Here is a 25,421-nt window from a genome sequence, read left to right as displayed (position 1 = left end):
CACACTCTGTTCTGAAAATTAAACATGCACATGCTAAGCGAAGCACACTATCATCAACATCATCTTCGGCGACGCCTCGACATAATACAGTGACGGTACCTAACATAAGACTGGTTTGAAATTGATCTTGTTCCAAGAATATTCAGGTTATGTGGCTTGTAATGATAATGATCTATTTTCACTTTCTAAGAAAAAACTCCTTTAAGACTATGCATCTATTTATATATGCAACTGAAAGTGATGAGAACAGAGTGCTTTTTTTTATAGTTTAAATTAACCAACCGATTCTTCGGCATGCCTGATCGACCACCTATCATTATTTCGAACAACAATAAACTTGTACCCGCATAAAAAATTAGCCACACTCTCACGTGCATTCAACATATTAACGATACACAATGAGAAAAATAAAACTGCTGCTCGTTCTTTAAGCTTGGTGGGTCCGTTTCTTACTCTTCTTGTTAGCTTTCGAGGGGGTTTTCAGCTTACCACGGGATTATAATTGAGAAGTTTGCCATTAGACAAATAGTTATTGAGAAAAATATTATTTAAGAAATACAAGGATATTTATCACTGCACAATTCATGTTCATCCATTATTTCAATCAATCTAAACGTAATGAAATTCAATTATAGAATACATCAATCTACAAATTAATCCAGTCCATCGCTGAGCAGTAACGGTTAGCATGTCTGGCCGTGTAACGTGCGATCCAGGATTGGGAAAAGTTGCATGGTTGAGATTATTCCGGGGTTTTCCCTCAACCGACTGAGCAAATGTAGGGTAGCTTTAGGTGGGGACGTATCTTTTGAGCAAGAACAGTGTCTTTTGAGCGTAGTCGGAAGTTTCTTTTGAGCCATAATAATAATAATAATAATAATAATAATAATAATAATAATAATAATAATAATAATAATAATGATAATAATAATCCGTGGCGCTACAACCCGTGAAGGGCCTAGACCGACCATCCGGCTGCTGGCCTCACGCCCACATGCCGAAGCAGAGGTGGACGATCATCCAACCAGAATGGAGGTATCGTGTGGTTAGCACGATGATCCCCCCCAGCCGTTATAGCTGGTATTCGCAACCGGATTTCGCTACCTATCGTAGCTCCCCAAGTGCATCACGATGCTGGGTGGGCACCGGTCCCATACACTGGCCGAAATTTTATGAGAAAATTTCTACCCCCATGAGGACTCGAACCAGCGCGCATTCCGTAACGCGAGTCCTAGGCGGGATGTCTTAGATCGCGACGCCACGGCTCGGGACCCATAATAATTTACTATGGAAAATTAACATTTGTGCCATGGACTGTACATGAGATTTAAACAACTCGCTCAACGATTTTCCACTGTTTTTCCAGTGCAGTGTATTTACACCAATGTGGTTTAGGCCATTCTTGCTGTTTGATCATGAATTACGCCAAAGAAACCGCGAACAGGGGTAACGACATGATTATCAAATATGGATTTAAATATCCTACGTTTCGGCTGATGGGACTACTAGCTGGAGGTGAGTTAAATTCCGTTTTAAGTGTATGTAAGGGAAGTAAACAATATTGATTTTATTTTTATTCATATCTCTATTAAGTTCAAGTAAATGATGGTAAGCGATTTTGATATTATGTTCATTGATTTCATTATTTCGGGTGTACAGTCAACAATATTATTATAAATCAAAGGTCAAATTTTTAGACGATCATGAAATAAAATAAAATAAATAACTGCCCCCCCCCCCGAATGAAAGGACGCCATCTAGACAAACACTGCGTGTTTCATGTAAAACAAAGTGTAAGGAAAATATACTCCAACGACCATAAAAAGTTATCAAAACCATTCTCCATGAACAATCAGGATCTTTAGATAATTTAAATTTTAGTGACATTAAGTTACATAGCCACGGTATATATCGCCAAAGACGCAAACTTCTGCACGCTTTGTCACGTAGTTGAATCGAAACACTCCAATGTCGTCAAAAAATTACGTCACTGCAGTTAAATAACGATTAAATGTACACCGTTAAAAATTGCCGCATCAAGAACTTCCAAGTTGTTCAAAAGAAACATATTACGTACAATTTGGTGTCGCTCAAAAGGTGTTACCTGTTTTCAGCGCTAGACTCTGGACTCATTTCGCTGCCATTATCACCTTTATTTCACTCGGACGCTGGACAACCATCACAGTTGATAAAGCGTCGTTAAATAAAAAAATCTATCCATTAACCAATACATCCATAAACAAAGCCATTAATCAACAAATCAAGCGTTCATTAGATTCATCATTCAATAAAATCCGCCCATATCACATCTGCCTATCCAGTGTATATTTTATTCTATTCTTCAAATAGGACGAGTCCTGGTCTTCTACACTTTACCTCCAGTCCATCTATACGGTGGAATAGGTGTATTTAAATAAATCAGTCGATCAGTCACTCAATGAATCAATCCATCCCTCTACGAACTCAATTAACATATAATATATTTGCAATGTATATCGTATAATTTTTCACCAATTTACAGTATTTCAAAGTAAAGATTTCGCTTAGGTATTTTCGAGAAAAATATAGACAAACTATTTAAGAGATAAGTGAGAAATGTACACCTTTTCCAGTTTGGCTAATAAAGTGTTCTTTATGTATTTCTTATTACATTTTACATTACAAGAAACCGGGCCACAGTGGAGTAATGGTTATCATTCCGGCCTTTTATTCGGGAGTTTCGGGTTTCTACCCCAATGTCAGACTTGGGTTTTTATGGTTTACAAAGTTCATTCAGACGAATGCAGATAGTAACAATTTCAAAGTCCACAGTCCGCCTTCTTCCCAACCCTAATTAACCCTTCGCTATCGCACGCCATACAAGGTCATACCATCTTCCGAGACAGGCCTACCACCTATCCGTAACAGAATCCCAAGTGCAACCGTACCCTCTAGCGAGCATGATGGAGAAGCACAATATCGTGAAGAATTAAAAAATAATAATGATAAATATGGAATAATGTGACTAATTTTTTAAACTGAAAACTGACTTCTAAATAAGTTATATTTAGAACTGTAATTAATACGTTGACAATCACAGCTACATGTCTGTCCCATATAAGAATTAGTCAATACATTTCTCATGGCAAAAATTTTATTTTATGCACACACATGTAGCTAAGTGAACGCAATCGCATACGATATGCTTAAATGTCGGTGCAAGTGACAGAGAACAATCACCGACTAAACAATGGTGGCATGCCTAAATTTCTCTACATTATTCAGGATCCGACAAAGGAACGGGCGATTTTAAAAACTACAGTATGTCCGAGAAGTTCTCGTACTCTTTTGTTATACAGAGAGCACAGTGTTATATTGGTTCTAAAATGTTATTTCAGTTGTGATATTTGTATCCCTGCTTTGAAAGTCACTTAGAGCTCTGTCAGTAGTTCAGTTGTGAAGATATAGCTGAGTTATCTGACAACAACATGGATCAACGAGTTGCGGCCTGCTGTACTTTGTCGGCACAATTTCAAATGTTTTGTATCGCACAAAAAAAGTTATTTTTTGATGAATGTGTGATATATCGCAGTTCATACAGGAAAAATGTGGTTTTCTGTTTTAATGAAAATCCTCATTATGCGCAAGAATTGGAAAAGAACATGACTCATTTCATCATAACGTCCGGGATGACATTAAGAGACCTGTTCGAACCGTATATTTTTTGAGGGAATGTGAATGCGCATTCTTATTTGCACATGTTGCAAACGTGGTTAATATCTCAGCTTCAAGAGAAGGGAATCACAGATCATGTGTGATTAGAGAAGGACGGGGCTCCAGCTCACTTTGCTATTCAGGTGCGTGAATTCCTTGATGAACACCTTCCAGGCCACTGGATTGGGCGTGGATCAGCAACATCTCCAGCCCCATTGAAATGCCCCCCACGAAGCCCAGACTCACCACACCAGACAACTCACTGTGGAGAATAATCAAGTCCCATGTCTCTGAACGTTGGTGCAAGTCAAATGAAGAATTACGCGAAAGTGTGGAGGAAGACTTTCGAAACATAACTCCTGAAATGCTCTGCAACATGTCAAGGAGGACAGATCTCGTGTGCAGCAAGCTGATGCACATACAGATCCAATGGATACAGAATTTGTTCATGTAAGTACATTCAGTTTATACATACTACAGGGACATCATTTTATTTTTACTAACATTTTTAATATTAACTTGGCTATACCTCTGGATCAACGCCGTTTGCTACCCCCTCCCACGACTGGAGTTCGATGATACTGGCGTAATATACAAACAAATCACTTTACTAGGTATAGGAGGGAAGAAAAGTAGTTCATCCATTTACGTAAACTAGGAAATATCGCGATTTTCAGTTTGATCATTTGCTTTAGGTTTTTGTTTCATCAAAATACAGTACAGTATTAACAATAAGTGTTTTTACTCACGAACTGAGCTGTCCATGTGGACGTATTCATTATGCAGTGTATATTATACTATCTACAGCACATTAGCGTACAATAGGCCTATAGAGAATGAAATTAAATTTGATAAATTACCATCATATGGATATTTAAACACATTTTTTTAAATGGTGGCCGTTCATTTCGATACAGGCTTCAGTTCTAATGTGCATATTATCGCACTATAGATTATTATACCTAATCCCAATTACCAGTTTCGTTCTTCGTACTAGTAACTCATGTTGAAATAATTCTGTACCTACTCTATAAAAGAGTACCTTACGTAGTGTAAATTCAATCTTCACTTCTGCCCGATCCGGAAAAATAAAATTACTCAGACATACTATCTACTGTCCGTAGGGTCGTAGAAAGGGAGTAAATCACGTGACAGTTAATTACTTAACGCGGCCCTTTTATTTAAGTTATTTTAAACAGTTGTATAATATTACGTGGACGTCCAATTTCTAACAGAAATTAATGTTCTCAGAAAAGAGCTAAGACAGCCTAGCCACTAGCTGGCGAATAAAAGCTGTTGGGGGAAACCGGGATACGACGTAAGTCAAATGTACGACAGTAACTGTGCGAAAATGATTCAATATTTAAAGCTCTTTCGTCACTAGAAAACGCGAACATATTTTTGGAACGTACTGTTTACTATGACCGTATGGCTACTATGAGTTTGAACTTCATTAGTAGAAGGGGTGGGAGTGAAGTACTTTAAAAAACTCAGGTACAATAAAAATTGAAGTAAAAATAAAATGATGTCCCTGTATATGTAGTGATCAATAATACAGGGGTACGGGGACTTCTCGGACACTCTGTATATATCTCTTATAGCAAAGTTGAGGGTCGATAAAGTCGTTTTGCAATTAAAAGCTTTCACAAGAACTACAGTTTTGAGAATGGTAGGCGTGAATTTCGCCATTTTAATTTATGGCGCCATGATACCGTTCCATCTGCTCATGCGATTAAAACATAGGTTAGCATCTTCGAGGAAAGTTGTTCGACACTGAAGAAAAAGCTTCCATAGAGAAGAACCGTGCTTACTTCAGACAACATTGTTGCGCTTCGGTCTGCGGTGTGCACTATGGACTGCGTAAGTCGGAGATGTGAACAGTGTGTACATGTGAGTGGGCAATGACAGACTATGTACTTCATGATCTCAGTATGTCATTCTGATTCAATAACCAACTATTTATAATCGCCCGTTCCTCTGTCAGACCCTGTTGATCTAGAGAACCACAAGACTGGTAGACAAAGGACGAACGGAACAAAAGAGCCAGTGGTCGTAGACTCTCTTCTGTTAATAATGACAATGATGCGAATGGCGCGCCAGAAATGTATATAATAATAATTTATTTATTTAATCTGGCAGAGCTAAGGCCAGTAGGCCTTCTCTTCCGCCCAGCCAGACTCTAATTCTAATTGAATACAACTGCTTACATAGTTATTACATTAATATCTACATCATAAAACAACATGAAAGTAAATAATGAAAATTGGATAACTAATGTTAGTGTGACAATAACAAACATTGGTATGAATAGTCATAATAATAATAATAGTAATAGTAATAATAATAATAATAATAATAATAATAATAATAATGAGATAATTTAGATATTTATCTGTGATATATATATAAAACCATTAAACATTGAGAAACCTGAAACAGATATTATTAACAAGAATTGTTGGAAAAACATTTCGTTAGCCTATTCTTAAATTGGTTTGATGTCTGACAGTCCCTGACATTACTCGGTAGGGAATTCCAAAGTCGAGGAACAGCCACAGTGAAAGAAGATGAATATGAGGATGTTCGGTGCTGGGGGGGGGGGATGGATAATATTGAGGAGTGTTGTGATCGTGTGTCTAGGTTATGATGGGTGGCTAAATTTTGAAAACGAGACGCAAGATAGACAGGAGTGGAGAAATGCAATATGTGAAAGAGAAGGGAAAGACAGTGGATTTTCCTACGATCTTCTAGACGGAGCCAGGACATTTCGAGGGATGGTGTTACGTGATCAGTCCGGCGAATATTGCAGACGAAACGGACGCACATATTATGAACACTTTGTAGTCTCTGCGCCGAAGTAACGCTTAGGTCAGTAAGCAGAATATCACAGTAATCGAAGTGGGGCATCACGAGTGTTTGCACTAACATTTTTTTCATGGAAAAGGGTAGAAAATTCTTCAATCGTCTAAACGAGTGGATTAATGAGAATACTTTTTCTGCAGGTTTCTGCAACTTGAATATTCCAATTTAAACTTTTATCCATATAAATACCTAGATTCTTTACTGATTCACTGAACGGAATTTCGGTGCCGTGTATTTTAATCGGGGACAAATTTGGTATGGTAATAGTGCTTAACAAACGTGAATGGCCCACAATGGTTCGACACTGAAGAAAAATATGGGTAATATTTGCTTCTAAGCAGCTCTGTGTTCAATATAAATTACAGGGAATGATTCGAGAAAGAACCTAGGTCGTTTTGGTTGGGAAACGATTCATCACACTGCGTCTAGAAAGTCCAGTAGGAGGCTGTTGGCCTGTGCACTGTGCGTGTTGTTCACCCTGCACGCCGCCTTCGCACGCTCCCTCCCGTGTGCAATACCGCACAACGCATAGATTCAGACCACTTTTTCCCGCGAGCCAGCGAGCGCTATGTAGGGTATGTGTCACATTGTGTAACAGAGTCCGTACGACTAAGTGGGACGCTGTGCGGTCAACGGCCCGCGCAATTACCTTCATTACCAATGACCGCCGAGCAGCGAGCGGCAGAGAAGAGGCACAGGTGCTGCGGCTGCGACTGCGTCCACGCCCGGCCACGCCGAAGAGGTGCGGCGCGCGGCGCTCTCTGTTTGGGGCACGGGATTCAAACTCTGGCCGGCCAGTCCAGTTGGAATTTGCAAGGCGAAGGGAGACAAAGCGAAATCAGATGAACATAAAGGCACATAGATATGTAGACACGGAGACAGACAGAGAGGCACAGACGGAGAGAGAGAGAAAGAGAGACAGACAGACAGAGAAAGAGAAGGACAGAGCGAGAAGATAGAGAGACACAGACGCAGAGAGGGACAGGCAAAGAGACACAGACGGAGAGAGAGACAAAGACGGAGTGGGACAATACATACAAAGACTGAGGGAAAGTCAGAGAGATAGACAGACAGATAGCCAGACCAAAGACGGAGAGACAGAGAGAGAGACAGACACACAGAACGATACTAAGAGAAAGATTGACAAAGACGGAGAGAAAGTCTTGACAGAGACGGATATACAGATTGACAGAGATAGGCAGAGACGGAGAGACAGACAGAGATGGTGAAAGAGACAGGCACAAAGCGAGAGATTGAGAGAGAAAGAGAAAGAGACAGAAAGATGGGCAGACAGACAAGGAGACGGAGAGAGACAAATACAAAGAAGGAGAGACAGACATATAGATACAAAGATGAAGAGAGAGATACACAAAGACGGAAACAGAGGCGGAGAGTAAGAGACAAAAGAAGAGAGAGACGGAGAGACAGCTAGACACAAACACGGATGGAGACACAGAGCCAGAAAGACAGACACAAAGATGGAGACAGGCACTAAGATGGAGAGACAAAGATAGGGAGAGATATACACACAAAGAGGGAGTACCAGACAGAGACGTAGAGATGCATAAACAAAGAAGAAAAAGCAGATAGAGACGTAGACAGATACAAAGACAGAGAGACAGACACGAAGAGAGAGAACCAGACAGAGATGTAGAGAGACAGACACATAGAGGGAGAACCAGGCAGAGACGTAGAGAGACAGACACATAGAGGGAGAACTAGACAGATGTAGAGAGACAGACACAAAGAGGGAGAACAAGACAGAGATGTAGAGAGACAGACACAAAGAGGGAGAACCAGACAGAAATGTAGAGAGATAGACACATAGAGGGAGAACCAGAGAAGAGATGTAGAGAGACAGACACATAGAGGGAGGACCAGACAGAGATGTAGAGAGACAGACACATAGAGGGAGAACCAGACAGAGATGTAGAGAGACAGACACAAAGAGGGAGAACCAGACAGAGATGTAGAGAGACAGACACATAGAGGGAGAACCAGACAGCGATGTAGAGAGACAGACACATAGAGGGAGGACCAGACAGATGTGTAGAGAGACAGACACATAGAGGGAGAACCAGAGATGTAGAGAGACAGACACAAAGAGGGAGAACCAGACAGAGATGTAGAGAGACAGACACAAAGAGGGAGAACCAGACAGAGATGTAGAGAGACACACACAAAGAGGGAGAACCAGACAGAGATGTAGAGAGACAGACACATAGAGGGAGAACCAGACAGAGATGTAGAGAGACAGACATAAAGAGGGAGAACCAGACAGAGTTGTAGAGAGACAGACACAAAGAGGGAGAACCAGACAGAGATGTAGAGAGACAGACACAAAGAGGGAAAACCAGACAGAGATGTAGAGAGACAGACACATAGAGGGAGAACCAGACAGAGATGTAGAGAGACAGACACAAAGAGGGAGAACCAGACAGAGATGTAGAGAGACAGACACAAAGAGGGAGAACCAGACAGAGATGTAGAGAGACAGACACATAGAGGGAGAACCAGACAGAGATGTAGAGAGACAGACATAAAGAGGGAGAACCAGACAGAGTTGTAGAGAGACAGACACAAAGAGGGAGAACCAGACAGAGATGTAGAGAGACAGACACAAAGAGGGAAAACCAGACAGAGATGTAGAGAGACAGACACATAGAGGGAGAACCAGACAGAGATGTAGAGAGACAGACACAAAGAGGGAGAACCAGACAGAGATGTAGAGAGACAGACACAAAGAGGGAAAACCAGACAGAGATGTAGAGAGACAGACACATAGAGGGAGAACCAGACAGAGATGTAGAGAGACAGACACAAAGAGGGAGAACCAGACAGAGATGTAGAGAGACAGACACAAAGAGGGAAAACCAGACAGAGATGTAGAGAGACAGACACATAGAGGGAGAACCAGACAGAGATGTAGAGAGACAGACACAAAGAGGGAGAACCAGACAGAGATGTAGAGAGACAGACACAAAGAGGGAGAACCAGACAGAGATGTAGAGAGACAGACACAAAGAGGGAGAACCAGACAGAGATGTAGAGAGACAGACACATAGAGGGAGAACCAGACAGAGATATAGAGAGACAGACACAAAGAGGGAGAACCAGACAGAGATGTAGAGAGACAGACACAAAGAGGGAGAACCAGACAGAGATGTAGAGAGATAGACACATAGAGGGAGAACCAGGCAGAGACGTAGACAGACAGATACAAAGGGGGAGAACCAGACAGACACAAAGAGGGAGACCCAGACAGATATGTAGAGAGACAGACACAAAGAGGGAGAACCAGACAGATATGTAGAGAGACAGACACAAAGAGGGAGAACCAGACAGATATGTAGAGAGACACACACAAAGATGGAGAACCAGACAGCGATGCAGAGAGACACACACAAAGATGGAGAACCAGACAGCGATGTAGAGAGACAGACACAAAGAGGGAGAACCAGACAGAGATGTAGAGAGACAGACATAAAGACGAAGAAAGACACTGAGACGGAAAGAAAGACAAATGGCGGAGGAAGAGAGGCGGAGACACAGAGAGAAATGATCACGAACCCGAATTGAGAGGCAGAGACGGAGAGACATACACAAAAATGAAGACAGACAAAGAGAGAGAGAGCCAGGCAGAGACGTTGAGAGACAGATACACAGACCGAGAGACAGAGGCAAAGAGGGATACGTAGAGTGAGAGAGGGAGAGACAGACATCAAGCGAAGAGAGAGACTGGGACGGAGAGAAAGACAAATGGCGGAGATAGAGAAACGGAGATGGAGAGAGAAACGGGTACAAAGACGAAGGGAGAGGCAGAGACGGAGTGACAGACACAAAGACAGAGAGAGAGGCAGATAAAAAGACGAAGAGAGAGAAAGAGACAGGAAGGGAGAGATATACAAAGACAGAGAGACAAAGAATGAGATACAGAGAGACATACAGACATAAAAACACAGATACAGGAACAGAAAGACACAGAGACAGAGACAGACAGAAACTATAATATAGTTTTCTTGTATTTTCTCAGTTTAGGCCTAACATAGCTAAACTCTCACAAATATCAACTGTGTAGACAAAAATTTTGGACCAGGTTTTCTCCGGTTATTTTAACATTCCAAGCGATTATTATTCCAGCACCGTTTCTTTATCGTTATATTAACTTCTCATCATCCCTCAAGTCTAAGATGACCTCATACATAACAACGAATCTGCGGACCCATGTACATAGCTGTCAGCATTCTAACACCACAATTTAACCTAGGCTCATCTCCCCCAGTTGTATGAATAAACTAGTCTCGTTAGCACTGATTTACATGATAACGGATCACAATTTATGATGAAAAGATCCCCGAATTGATATTCCATCAATGAAGAAGATTATTTCGCAGTAATTCTGACTCTATTCTACCCGCCGGAAATTAAAAAGTAGGTACGGCCTTGCAATCATTTAACAGGTTTGATGGTTATTGAGCGCGAGATTAAACATGCAAATCAGTCGAGAGTTGCAGTAAGAGATCATGAATAATGCATGCAGCTGATTGATTGACGGCCGCGAAGTCAACTCAACTGCATGACAGTCACATTGAGAACAAAATACTGACGTTAACCGCATGTCTCCTATAAAAAAAAAAGCTCTAGAATTATATGCATTCACGTAACAACTCAAATGCCTTCGAGCTTCAACATTCTTTCTACTGTATTATTGCTAATACTGTCTTATGGTGCCCACACACCTAAGTCAATGAACATAGCTCATCAGTGTTAGCTAAAAATGTTGACGTCAACGTTTTCTAATAATGTTTATCAATTTTGGTTACTCAGCGCCTTTATGTTTCTGTTGGAAACGAAAATTCAGTGTTCGAGAAATCTGTCAAATTGATTTTAACTTTGGTAGTTCAATTGGCAGAGCACTTGCTTACGATAACTGCGGAACCGGGTTCGAATCCAGATGATGGTGAAGTCATATTTGTGGTGGACAAAGCCAAGGTTGCTAATGTCTTTTTCCAGAATTCTCCAGTATCCCTCCATCATTTCACCGCCCTTTCCGTTTGAATATATATTATTATATACAGTAATCTCACTAGAGGTTTTGATTTATCTAGAGAAAATCAAAACTCGAGTAGGATTTAATTAAATATTACACGATTAGAAGAAAGTATATTCAGCAAAAATAAAATACTTTGATAAAATAAAATATTAATTGACTTATAAAAATACTAAATTGTCTTGAAAAAGTAGGCCTATTATTGTAACATCTCATCATTACAAATATTCCGCTAGATGGCAGTAGTGTGTTATGATCAGCTGTTCTGTTGTTACCAGATGTGCCAGTACGGACGAACTACTGCCTAAAAACTAGTGTCCGATACGCATGTTAAAACTGTTATTATTATTTTTTGTTCGCAGGAATGTTCCACACGACCTGAGGCCTCATTTCGTAAATACCCCTGCCCAAAAAATAAAATGCTGTTTTTAATACTTCTATTGCAAATAACTATTTCTTTCTTATCAAATAACCAAAAATACAACGGCATCTGATAGTTGAAAAGAAAAATTTGGATATTCCAAATATTCGCCCACGCATAACATGGTAGGTGGGACTCTAGAATTAGTGATCGTCGACAGGTTAAAACAGCGATCCTTTCTGGTACCTGACCATGCGTGGTCTTTTTGTGATAATTCTTCCATGTTGGAAGCGGTAGAATGTATACGGAAATAAAAAAGAGAGAAATAAATTATTATTCACTTATCTAAAGGAATAATTTCCCCTTAGATACCAGCTATGGCACTTCATGTGTCACTTTATTATACGGAAAGAAAAAATGATTGAGAAATGATTTTAAGTACACTGTCAATGTGTGTTGATATTAAATAAATATCGATTAATTTTTCATTAAAACTTATACTTCATGTGCACCATTCCATGAATAAATTGATTTGCAGATAATGAATATGAACAAAATGAGTCTGTCACTTTAAGAGATATCTCTTCACATAGGCAGACGGCAATTTCCAAATCGACGTTTTTCAATATCAGGAATTTTGAAAATTAATGTCTAAATAGATTTTTTTACTGCATCACTTTCTCCTTGTGCTTTGTATAACGATGAAGCAAAACACGAACCCGTCCGTGTCTTTAAAAAGGAAAGATCAGCAAAGCTTCAGTTAGCCTTAAGTGAAAAAGAACGATAGATCCATAAACGAAAATAAAAGTGCAATAAAAATGAAGCCATAAATACCAAAAGAACGTTACAAGTTTTTTACAACAGTTATGTGTTATATAGCCTTTCATTTGCCGCTTTTGTGAATTATAGCCATCGAGTTCATTCGATTGTTTCCGTCTTTTTCATCTAGGTTTGTTAGATCTGATGATTTTCTGGATACGAAACAAGAACTCTGACCACTAAACCGCGACGGTGACCTTCTTGACCAGCAGCTCTGCCCCACTGCACACACGTACGGAGAATGTACATTTCTGACGCTCTGTTTTACTTTCACTGTCTGTATGGCTTGTTGAGGCTCCTCTTCTACAAGTCGCCTGCCACACGGCAGTCCGCACGCCAGCCTTACACGGGAGTCAGACAAGTTGCCGCACGATCACGGTGCTGGACTATTGAAACCCATCTCACTCCCACAGGACAACGCTAGGGGAAACGGAATACAGAAAAACAAACACAAGTGCTGCAGAGGGTTTGGCTTGGCATGGCTGGCTTGACGAGGGCAGGACACGGGACGGGTTTGTACACTTTGGCCTATTCTGCACACTACTGCGTTGATTGTTCGTCCAAGTCCGACAGGTGGCCTAAGTGGCATTCGTGAATCCGATACTAACAGGTGGGTCATACTGCCTCATCCTTACATATCCCATTTCGTTCTGCAGAGGAACGAATCGTAACGGAAGAGTTTACTGTTGTAAATTTGTTGTCATCAGTTCGTGGTTAATTTGCAGAACTACCAACTTTCGTGTATAATGCGCGAGTTACTTGCAATTAGTTCCTGACTTCCGCTCTCCCGCATTGTCACAAAAATCTCAGGGATTTAGACGCGACCGCATAAGTTTCGTGTTCAATGTTATGTTTTCGTCCAAATGCTATTATTATTATTATTATTATTATTATTATTATTATTATTATTATTATTATTATTATATCATCATCATCACCATCATCATCAAATTTGGTTTGCCTTCACAGTGCGTATAGGCTTAAAATATACAATACGAGGCGATACTTAGTTCCTTTTTGCGTTTTGAGTATATCCCCTGTACCCATGGACCTGTAAATCTGTGAATAAAAGACGATAGTTCTTCTAAAGGACAAGTATTTCTTCTGGACCAAAAACACAATACAAATTGAGTAAAGATTAGTATTTTACCGTAAAACAAAAGGAATAAAAAAAGTAGTATTGCCCCTAAATATAATTTAGCGGCATGTAGCCTACACTTCCGAGGGCTATCGTGTTAGTTACTTTAGTGCAAAAAATGGCATATGTTAATAATTCGCCTTCTTAGTTACCGTACAGTGAAGTTGGCTCAAGTGAAATCATTTCACATCCATTATTATTATTATTATTATTATTATTATTATTATTATTATTATTATTATTATTGTTATTGTTATTGTTATTATTATTATTATTATTATTATTAGTATTATTTTCCATCTCCAGTATATCATCTTCCGTAGGTTGGCAGGTTTGATTTTACATGTGCATTGCGATTGTCACGTTAGCCACGGATTGTCAAGAATGACGTAAGACGCTTAGTTCCGTATTTAGCCGACGCGGCCGTATTTCGCACTGTAGCTCTCCACTCGGCCCAAATGGTAGCCATTACAGAGGTAGTTAACATCGTTAACATACATACATACATACATACATACATACATACATACAACACACGATAACCGACCGGTTGGAACGTGCGACATTCCATAGCATACCGGTAAAAAAAAAAGTATACACTTCTCTACAGGGAAAGAATGAACCCATACGAAATGACATGTAATCACAGCTCATTGCTAAGCAAGACGCAAGGTGTATTAAAACCGCCAGTAAAATGAAATAATGTTTGAAGTCAATATAGTACCTATTCATATTGGACCACTCACTGCAGAGTGATTCTGTAGCATTGTATGAGTATGATATTCTATAGCTGTGGAGTAAAGGTTAGCATATCTAACCGTGAAACTAGCGGGCCCGGGTTCAAATCCTGGTTGAGACAAGTTACCTGGTTGAGGTTTTCCAGGGGTTTTCCTCAACCCATTAAGAGCAAATACTGGGTAACTTTCGGCGCTGGACCCTGCACTCATCTCGCTAGCATAATCACCTTCTTTTCATTCAGACGCTAGATGAATATAGCAGTTGATAAAGCGTCGTAAAATAGCCGACAAAAATGAGTATGATACATCGCTAATCATAATAACTTTTGTTTTGTATTTACGTTGTAGAACATAGCCGCCTCCACGCATAATTTGACAATATGGCGATATAATTATTTTGTTAAGAGAGCACGAATGACATACCAACTCCCACCTTACCTCAGACCGCAAAAGAAATTTTGCAATATGTGAAAGTAAAAAAGTCGTGACCAAAAACATGTCTTCTCTTTTAAATTTTTATTTAATGAGCACTATCACTACTAGATTGTTTAGTATCGATGTATTTGAGCATAGCGAGATGGTATTCTGGGACAAGTGGCCGTGTATTCGCCATGTGATTACCTGATATTCACCTTACTGTTGCGGAAGCCCTAGGAAAAAAAACTCAGCCAGGTAACCAACACAAACGAGGACAGAACCCAGCTTCGGATCAGCAAGCAAACGTGCCTACCGCATGAGCCAAGCCGGTGGCTTTGCGTTTCCTGTTAATCTGAATTTACATCTATATTGTCTCAAATTAAGGTAACTTGCAGCTTATTTGCTTTCTCCACATTTCCTTAATGATCAATATTAATTAATGACACTTAATTTAACGCTATCCTCACTTGAGTAACTGTAATGACAGTTTAGAAACCAAGAAACAAACAATGCATCAAAAGAAGTTCGTCATATTTTCAGAGCGGAACACCAATTAAAGGCATTTTAAAAGAGAGGCCGTCATTAAGAGACTAATTGCACTGCATTATTGAAACTAGTGGGGATATCAGATACACATCTCCACTACTCAGAGATACTAATTAAGGCAACCTGAAAACAATGTCTAATAACACAGGACATTAGCTCGGGCTAATTTCATGATACCACGAATGCATGATCAGGGAACCATGCCACGTAACTCCGAGTCTTCCTCAACATCATATTTTCTTTCTTTCCGCAATCACAATCACAACCACAATCATAACCATCACCACCATCATTATCATGGCCACGATTTTGATGACATCAACATATTTTACTTGAGGTAGAGGTATCGTCACGTAATTACGAATTCTTTTATGGTTCAGACATTATAAAAACGTATAATTTATTGCAACTCACGGCCACTTTCCAATTTTGGGTGTATATTAAGGTCATGTGTCAAGTTTTGCGTTTATTTTAGGTCATAATTTGGACTTCTATGAACTCCTGGCGCGACATCCCAAGGTGGGCCAAGGCCGACCAGCTGACTATTAGTCTCAAATCCATATGCAACAGAGGTGAATGATCATACACCAGTATAGGGTACGTGTGATCAGCACGATGGTGGTTTTCAAAACACGATTTCGCTACCTATCGTAGCTGCCCAAACTCATCACGATGCTGGATGAGTGCTGGTCCCATGCACCGGCAGAAATTTCATGAGAAGATTTATTTTCCCATACGCTATTAACATCTAATTTCTTCTCAACTTCGTCGGAACTTCCTAAAGTGGCAACCTATTTGAAATTTCTACCTGATAATGTTGTTTAGTTTCCTCATCTTTTAAATTCGGAATATTGAATCTCCTAATATTAATTTGTTGCTCTACTCACTTGGCTACTGATAGTCTTCTTGTTAATGCTCCAATTACCAAATTTTGGTCGGAATCACAGTCTGCTCATGCAGGATCTTACGTCTATTATACTAGTATGTATTCGTTTATCTATTAGTGTCAATCCATCTGCTGGAGAAGTCCAAGTATATTTATGTATATCCTTATATGGAAATGTTGTACTTTTCACAATTAAATTTTTTGATGCGGCAAAGTTGACTAACTCCATAGTTACGTGTAGGCTCTTTTTTCCAGTAGTTGGTTTAAAAATATCCTCACGTCCTACTTTAGCATTGAAATCCCTCAATAAAATTTGCATGTGATATCTAGATAACTGATCAAAAGTGTATTCAAAACCATCATAGAAGCTATCCTTTATATGGTCGTCTTTCTCTTCTGACGAGCGTGAGCATTTATAGCTATGATATCACACCATCTACCCGTAAGTACTAAATACGATAACCTGTCACTGATTAATTCGACATTTTTACTGCTCATTTCATTCTCTTATGAATAAAGAATACTCTTCCTAATTTGGTTATTATCACTATTACTACTCATTATATAAAAAAATTCAAACAAAATTAACAAAAAAATTGCAAATGCCTTTTTGTACATCAGAATAATAAAAAGTCTTTATATTAAGTAAAAATCGTTCATAAATACGCCACATTATTGTATCAGTGCTGTAAAATATTACCGTGCCAACTAAAACGTCATGGCTACAATATTACAATCGTGTTTCATAATAGCCTATACCAATTCTTATTTTATCTTGCTGGTAAATTGTTACTATGGAAATCCCAAAACTACCATCGCCTTCTGGAAAATACTATGCTTGCAACTACGTTGTTTCATGCAAATCTGGCTTTCAGGTATAAGCTCCCTGCGAAGCAGACTTGAATAATTTCAAAGGAAAAATTGTTCCGGGGCCGGGTATCGATCCCTGAACAGTTTTTCCCTTGATATTATTCTAGGTTGTTTCAATTTAATTTTTCTTAAGTAATCGAGATGGGCAGGACATGTAGCACGTATGGGCGAATCCAAAAATGCATATAGAGTGTTAGTTGGGAGGCCGGATGGCAAAATACCTTTGGGGAGGCCGAGACGTAGATGGAAAGATAATATTAAAGTGGATTTGAGGGAGTTAGGATATGATGGTAGAGATGGATTAATCTTGCTCAGGATAGGGACCAATCGCGGGCTTATGTGAGAGCGGCAATGAACCTCCGGGTTCCTTAAAAGCCAGTAAGTAAGCAAGTAAGTAATCGAAATTTGTATACTTAAAAATGTTATTACAGTATATATATAAATATTCGAATGGTGTTGAAAAAGATTGTGTATTATGACTCGTGACTAAACGATCTTTTTCTTTATTCGTGATTTTAGGCCACGAGCGTAAATTTAACCAATTCGTAAAAAAGCCACTTCTTTAGCAACTTATTATATTAAATACTATTAACATATTTTAGCAACTAAAGTCAGCTGGATGTTTACAGCCCTTTTTTTATTATTTCATATACAGCATGCTCCAATGCAGTAATGCAGTACTACACCCATATTTATTAGTCGTGTGAGAAAAAAGAAAACAAGCTTTTTTTTTTTTACTTTTATTCGATATTATGTTTTTTTTTATTTATTTTCAGGGCTCCTACAAAAGACCTTTCAGGTTTCGAACACATGTAATTTACGTTCTATGAATCTGACGTGCATGAAAATAGAATCAATGGAAAGAAAAACTCAGAAATTTTAGTTGTGGCAACATTGTTTTCCTAGTTGGTAACACTGTCTCATAATAGCGCATATAAACAAATTTTTTAATCTTTGAGGCGAAATGGCTAGCTATAGAGGACAGAAAAGCTTTTTGTGTGCTGATTTTCATGTGGACCAGTCGGTTATTAATGCAACGGCATTACCGGACAAAGTTTGGTGCAGATCCACGCAGTGGGCATACAATCCGTAAATGTTACACTAATTTTAAGGCAAGAGGATGCATCTGCAAAATGAAGCAACGATCGACCGTCCTATGCTACAACGTGTGTGGGAGAAACTTGACTATAGACTTGATGTGTGCCGTGTTAGCAATGGGGACAAATTGAAAATCTTTAAGGTAAGGAACTAAGCTTTTTTAGTTTCTCTTTCCATTGGTACTATTTTCATGCATCTCAGATTCATAGAACGTAAATTACATGTGTTCAAAACCTGAAAGATCTTTAGTAGGAGCCCTGTAATTTTAGCACCTACGGATTCAACTTAGTAGCGTTGTGATAGTCACCGGGAACCGTAGGTTTCGATTTTCGTTACTTTAATCACTCTACGTCAAAGCACTGGATCTATGGAGTCCCATACAACGAATACTGGGGGAATACCTCGAAATTTCCCTATAAGCCTATACCACTGATTAGATCATTCCATATTCTCCTATTTAATTATTTAAAAATTGAGATTATAGTGATTTTTGTCCCGTCAATATCTCTTTGGCGCACTGTAATCTATAAATTTGTACGGTGTTGAATATTTTTCTTATCCCTGTTTAGGATTCATATCATTTAATGTTTTTAATCCGCTTTACCTAGGTGCACTCTGAATATGTGGTGATGCCACTTTTCTCTGTACTGTCACTGTATTTACAAGATTCAATAGTATAGACTACATATAGCTGGTTGAAAATTATTACCTTGACTGCTGCAATTTCATTTAGATTGAGTCGTTAGAAGTACACCTACGACCTTAAATTTATGGAATTTAATGACTGCGACTTTCTTGGTTGTAGCGTTGAAGACGATGGTAACAACAATTCAATTCATTCTGCTTTATTTCTTTAGCCACTTCTCTATTCTAAGTACCAATTTTGCACACATTTGCGAAAACTTTAGCTGTCGAATAGTTTGCTTCGTGCTATCAACATCAATGTTTATCCTACTTTCTAGGCCATTTCACAGGTACTCTTCCTGAACAAGTTTTTTTTATCACTTTGAATGTTTTGTTTGTTGGCAGAAGTTGCTGGACGTGCAGCATGTAGCGTGTTCGAAACTGCAGTGCTACCATATTTTAATGGTTTGTACCTCTCGAAGTCTACCGCACGAAACAAGCAGTTTTGCCATCATCACAAATTAGAACTCGTTTACGATGTATGTCAACATTTCAGAGGCGCAACGGCATGCCACTGCTCATACGAATGGATATCTCTGTGTTTTGTATACATAATCACTAGAAACCAGTGGGAGGGGATTAAGTGCTGAATGTAAACACAACTTCAAAACGTGACGGCATTAATGGAATACATTGTACAAACCAGTAGGATTTAAAACACGAGGAAGACCCTTTTAAGAATGGGAGATTGAAGAGGCCACAAGGCATAAACCTCGATGAAAAGAGGAGTCGGACAATACATGTGTCATTTCACTTAACCTGGATTATTTGTCCGTAAGTGCAAACACGAGGCATGACACGAAAGGTTGCAGTAGCACTGTCCTCTGAATGGAACTCAACTCGCTGCCAGCATGGGAGATGAATGATTCACGGAGGAGCCCTGGGGCAGCTTGGCTCCTCTCCCGATCCTTGCGTGTCTTCCAATCTCTGTTAATTATTTCGAGCACATTCCAGCCTTAATAAGCTCGGCAATGGTCGTTAATTTGAACAAATGCTCTGCTACACGGCTTGTAGCAGTTAAGATAATGCCATCTGTGCTGCATTTCACGTCCGTTTCTGGGTGATTTATGCTCGTAAAGTGCGACAATTATATCCTTCATTTACTTGTTGGGTAACAAACGCCTCCTTGCGGAAATTCACTCCGGGCAACAAAAAAAGATACTTTCTTGTACAGAAACAATTGCTTGGTAGAAAGGCAGGGGCAGAGCTTGCGAGTTACGTAACGATCCTTTCCATTTCGATCGACCCCTTTATTCAGGAGTGTCCATTTCTGTTAACCCTGACGTGCGTGTCCTCGAAGACCTTGAATTTAACTTAAGCAGCAGAAAAAACGATGTTTTTTTAACTTTTCTTGTTGTATTAAACATAATGGCTCCTTACTAATGAAAAAAAATTAACTCGTTCAACAAGCAATTACTTTTAAAATTACAAGATGTAATAAAGATTATCTCGAAGAATTAAATTCCAACATAATTGAATAACAACAATTATTATTATTATTATTATTATTATTATTATTATTATTATTATTATTATTATTTTCAGCATCATTCTTTCTTCATCCACTCTTTCCAACACAGCTTCGTTTCTTACTCTGTCCATTTCACACGCTCCATCCTTCTCCATATCCACATTTCAAATGCTTCTATTCGCTTCTCTTCGCTTCGTAGTAATGTCCATGTGTCCGCCGCATACAATGCGACAGTCCACACAAAGCACTTCACTAGTCTCATTATTATTATTATTATTATTATTATTATTATTATTATTATTATTAAGAGAAGAATATTTTATTTCATGTGCATATTTTGGCCACAAATAACTCTAACATAACTGAGAATGAACAAGTCTCGACAAAACTTAGTAGAAAAGTCTGTACAGAGGCAGACAGATGGCGTATGTATTTATTTGAAACTGGTAAATATTGTTGGAAAATATGAAGAACGCCTACGCACTTCCCGAAAACATGTATTTTCGTAATAATGCTTGAAATCGAATATTGGGGTATCACGATACTTAACTATACTACATTTATTAAGGAAAAAACTCTACACAATAACTTGACATTCCTGTGTGACAAAGTGTTACGAGTAGGTACATTATTTTCAACACGGCAATTATCACCTGGCATACAGTGGCGAACAGCCTCGCAGCCAATTGCGTCTCTGCTTCTGTACGTCGCCTCGGTTGAATCACTGCTTCATTATTTGTTGGCTTAATTGCGCGAGACTAATTCCGCGGTAACCGTAGCAACTGTCGGAATGCAAACAACTGATAATCACAAGGGCGGGCGGGCAACCGAAAGCTGCTAATAGCAACCGTTGAACCGGTCCGATGTAGACAAGCCGTTCAACCATATGCTTTCAAATAACATCGCAAATCAGAATCCTCCAACACTTACGAAATTCTTATACAGTAATTTTTGCGGTGAAGGATACAGTCTCAGACATATTGGATACGATATTGTTAGTTCAACGTAATTGTTTATTACTAATTTGAGGTATTGAAAATAGTTACATCTACTACAAAGCGCAAATAGGCTATCCGTCATTTGTTTAATATCGATATAATATTTCCCGATTCTCAGAAAGACCATGAGGTGCAATACAGAAAGTCTTGATCTTTTCTTGTCAGAAAATAAAATGGAACTTCTTTTGTGTCACACTAACAAGAAAACCGTCCCAGATCATGATGCTTGAATTTAATGAAAATGTATAATTAAGCTAATTTTCGTTCGTTAAGATACCTGATAGTAGTCGATCGTTTCGCATTTTCCTCGTTTACGACATATAATGACCTGAAAATGGATGCTACTTATGCCGCTTCTTGCGTACACTCGAATTCTCATAGTTTCACGACACCGTATCACAGCTCTAGCATTAATGCTCTAGTCCAGCCGTGGCGAAAATGTAATCGTGCGCCGAGTCACTGTGTAACCTGCAACGTGCAAAACACCTATGGAGGGAGGCGGACACCCGAGGGGGAAGTGAAGCAACTGTCTGACTTATTAACGGATTTTCATTTTCCTTACGCCAAGCACTTAAATATAATTTTATACAGTATAAGGTTAGTACGTGTAACGAAGAAAGAAATGAATAAGAAAACATAGGAGACATCATCACAACCTAAAATTTTTTTAGTAGGTTATTTTACGACGCTTTATCAACATCTTTGGTTATTTAGCGTCTGAATGAGATGGAGGTGATAATACCGGTGAAATGAGTCCGGGGTCCATCACCGAAAGTTACCCAGCATTTGCTCATATTGGGTTGAGGGAAAACCCCGGAAAAACCTCAACCAGTTAAGTTGCCCCGACCGGAAATCGAACCCGGGCCACCTGGTTTCGCGGCCAGGCGCGCTGACCGTTACTCCACAGATGTGGACAACCTAAAATTAACTGTCTTCAGAATGTCTCTGCGACAAAGTTTCAAAATCAGGAATTAAGTCACTTATTGCCAGTCGTAGTTGATCACAAAGGTATGTCTGTACGGACAGATGGAGAGATGGATGGGTCGATGGATAGACGGATAGCCGGACGGACAGACAGACAGACAGACAGACGGACGGTCGGACCGACGGATGGATAGATAGATAGATAGATAGATAGATAGATAGATAGATAGATAGATAGATAGATAGATAGATAGATAGATAGATAGATAGATAGATAGATAGATAGATAGATAGATAGATAGATAGATAGATAGATAGATAGATAGATAGATAGATAGATAGATAGATAGATAGATAGATAGATAGATAGATAGATAGATAGATAGATAGATAGATAGATAGATAGATAGATAGATAGATAGATAGATAGATAGATAGATAGATAGATAGATAGATAGATAGATAGATAGATAGATAGATAGATAGATAGATAGATAGATAGATAGATAGATAGATAGATAGATAGATAGATAGATAGATAGATAGATAGATAGATAGATAGATAGATAGATAGATAGATAGATAGATAGATAGATAGATAGATAGATACATAGCTAGGCAGGCAGGCAGACAGACAGACAGACAGACAGACAGACAGACAGACAGACAGACAGACAGAGAGATAGATAGATAGATAGATAGATAGATAGATAGATAGATAGATAGATAGATAGATAGATAGATAGATAGATAGATAGATAGATAGATAGATAGATAGATAGATAGATAGATAGATAGATAGATAGATAGATAGATAGAAACAGATACAGATGACAGATGATAGCTATACAGATAGACACAGACAGACAGACAGATATACAGATAGATATGTATAAAATAGCGAGATAAATAAAGAGGAACAAATTAGACAGGCGGGTGAAGGTTGGAAGTAAGATAAACTTAGTTAATACTGTAGTTGTAACTGGTCAAGGTACTGAACGCCAATGGTTGAGACACTCAGGATGAATGTGCAAGTGCCAATGGTACTTGACATCAAATCGCAGCAATATATCGCTTCAATGACTGCTAATAATGAATGGTGAATGGCAGAGTTGTTTTCCTTCTACCAAGAGTAATAATAATGTACTTACTCGTATTTCTTCTCTAATGAGTTGAATGCATTGGTTCTCAGTCGTTAGTGCAGTTTAAATGGACGGCATGTGGAGTCTGAAACAAAGGAAATTTAACATTACAACTTCAAGGAATCTCATTTTGAAAACAGTTTCTCCGAGGCAAAATGTTTATAATTTCAAGGAACTGCACCGCTTTTTAAGTGACTTGCCTGGCAAGCTATGCGGGCAGTGATCTTGTTTGCTACATCTTACATATTCTACGAAGAGTGCGAGAAAAAATCTCTATCTTTTGGTACCCTCCGAACGCATCCCGCCTGAAGGCATATTATGCTTGTTGGTGGAATGGTGATAGCGAGATGGTACATCGCCATAGTGAGAAAAAAGACGTAGTTCTACGTCAAAACCAACCATCAGTGAGCTTGAAGTCACACGCATTATATTATCGCCAATTCAAACTTCATTAATCTTGAAGTCATACGCATTATATTGTCGTCAAATCACATTTAAATGAGATTGAAGCCTCACGCATTCCTTGTATTGTCTCTTTCGCATTGTTTATTGTTCCTAAAACATTTAATTAATCTTTAACTGGAGTTATTCCTTTACTATTGTACATGTTTACACATAATTCACGTGATTTGTAACTGTGACCATTGTTTTGTATTATTACTTTACTAATGGTTATAATTATAAAACATGTAACTAACTTGTTATCAACTACAACCCTAATATATCTCAGGGTAAAAGAGGGTTTTAAACTTTGGATAATAAAGAAGTCACAAGCATTATATTATCGTCAATTCAAACCCGATAAAATTGGAAGTCACACGCATTATATTACCGTCAATTCAAACTTGATTAAGTTTGAAGTCACACCCACACTGTATTATCGTCAATTCAAACTTAATTAATCTTGAAGTCACACACATTATATTGTTATCAAATAAAATTTGAATGAGTTTGAAGTCACACGCTTATTACCTTCAATTATTCAAACATGATTTAGTTTGAAGTTACTTGCATTATATTATCGTCAATTGAGACTTCACTAATCTTGGAGTCACAACGAATTATTATATTGTTGTCAATTCAAACTACATTGATCTCGAAATCACAGGCACTACAATATCGTGAATTCAAACTTGACTGAGCTTGAGTCATACGCATCGTTACGATCAATTCAAACTTGACTTTGCTTGACGTTACATGTATTGTAAATTAATTATCGTGAATTCAAACTTAATTGGGCTTAAGTCTTACACATATCACCATCAATCAAAATTTGAGTGATCTCAAAGTAACATTGACTATACATTTATTATGGTGAATTCAAACATGAATGAGATTGAAGTCGTGTGCAATTCAACTTAGAAGTCACACGCATTATACTGTCGTCAATTCAAACTTGACTGAGCTTGAAGTGACATGCACTACATTATCGTAAATCCAAACTTGATTGAGCTCGAAGTCACATGTACTACATTATCGTGAATCCAAACTTGATTGAGCTTGAAGTCACATGTACTATATTATCGTGAATCCAAACTTGATTGAGCTTGAAGTCACATGTACTATATTATCGTGAATCCAAACTTGATTGAGCTTGAAGTCACATGTACTATATTATCGTGAATCCAAACTTGATTGAGCTTGAAGTCACATGTACTATATTATCGTGAATACAAACCTGATTGAGCTTGAAGTCACATGTACTATATTATCGTGAATCCAAAC

General features: G+C 38.6%; 1 protein-coding gene across 3 annotated transcripts in view; it reads right to left on the bottom strand.

The window, feature by feature from the left end:
• Positions 1 to 25,421, bottom strand: part of LOC138703043 (uncharacterized) — an 825,197-nt gene that overhangs the window by 239,982 nt on the left and 559,794 nt on the right. For all 3 annotated transcript variants that reach the window (XM_069830575.1, XM_069830576.1, XM_069830577.1), the window contains exon 7: positions 23,706 to 23,781. The gene's annotated coding sequence lies outside the window, so the exon portion shown is untranslated. The remainder of the gene's footprint in view (positions 1 to 23,705; positions 23,782 to 25,421) is intronic.

Source organism: Periplaneta americana, chromosome 7 (genome assembly GCF_040183065.1).
Source record: "Periplaneta americana isolate PAMFEO1 chromosome 7, P.americana_PAMFEO1_priV1, whole genome shotgun sequence".
Lineage (NCBI taxonomy): Eukaryota > Metazoa > Arthropoda > Insecta > Blattodea > Blattidae > Periplaneta > Periplaneta americana.
This window is presented reverse-complemented; position numbering and strand designations above follow the sequence as displayed.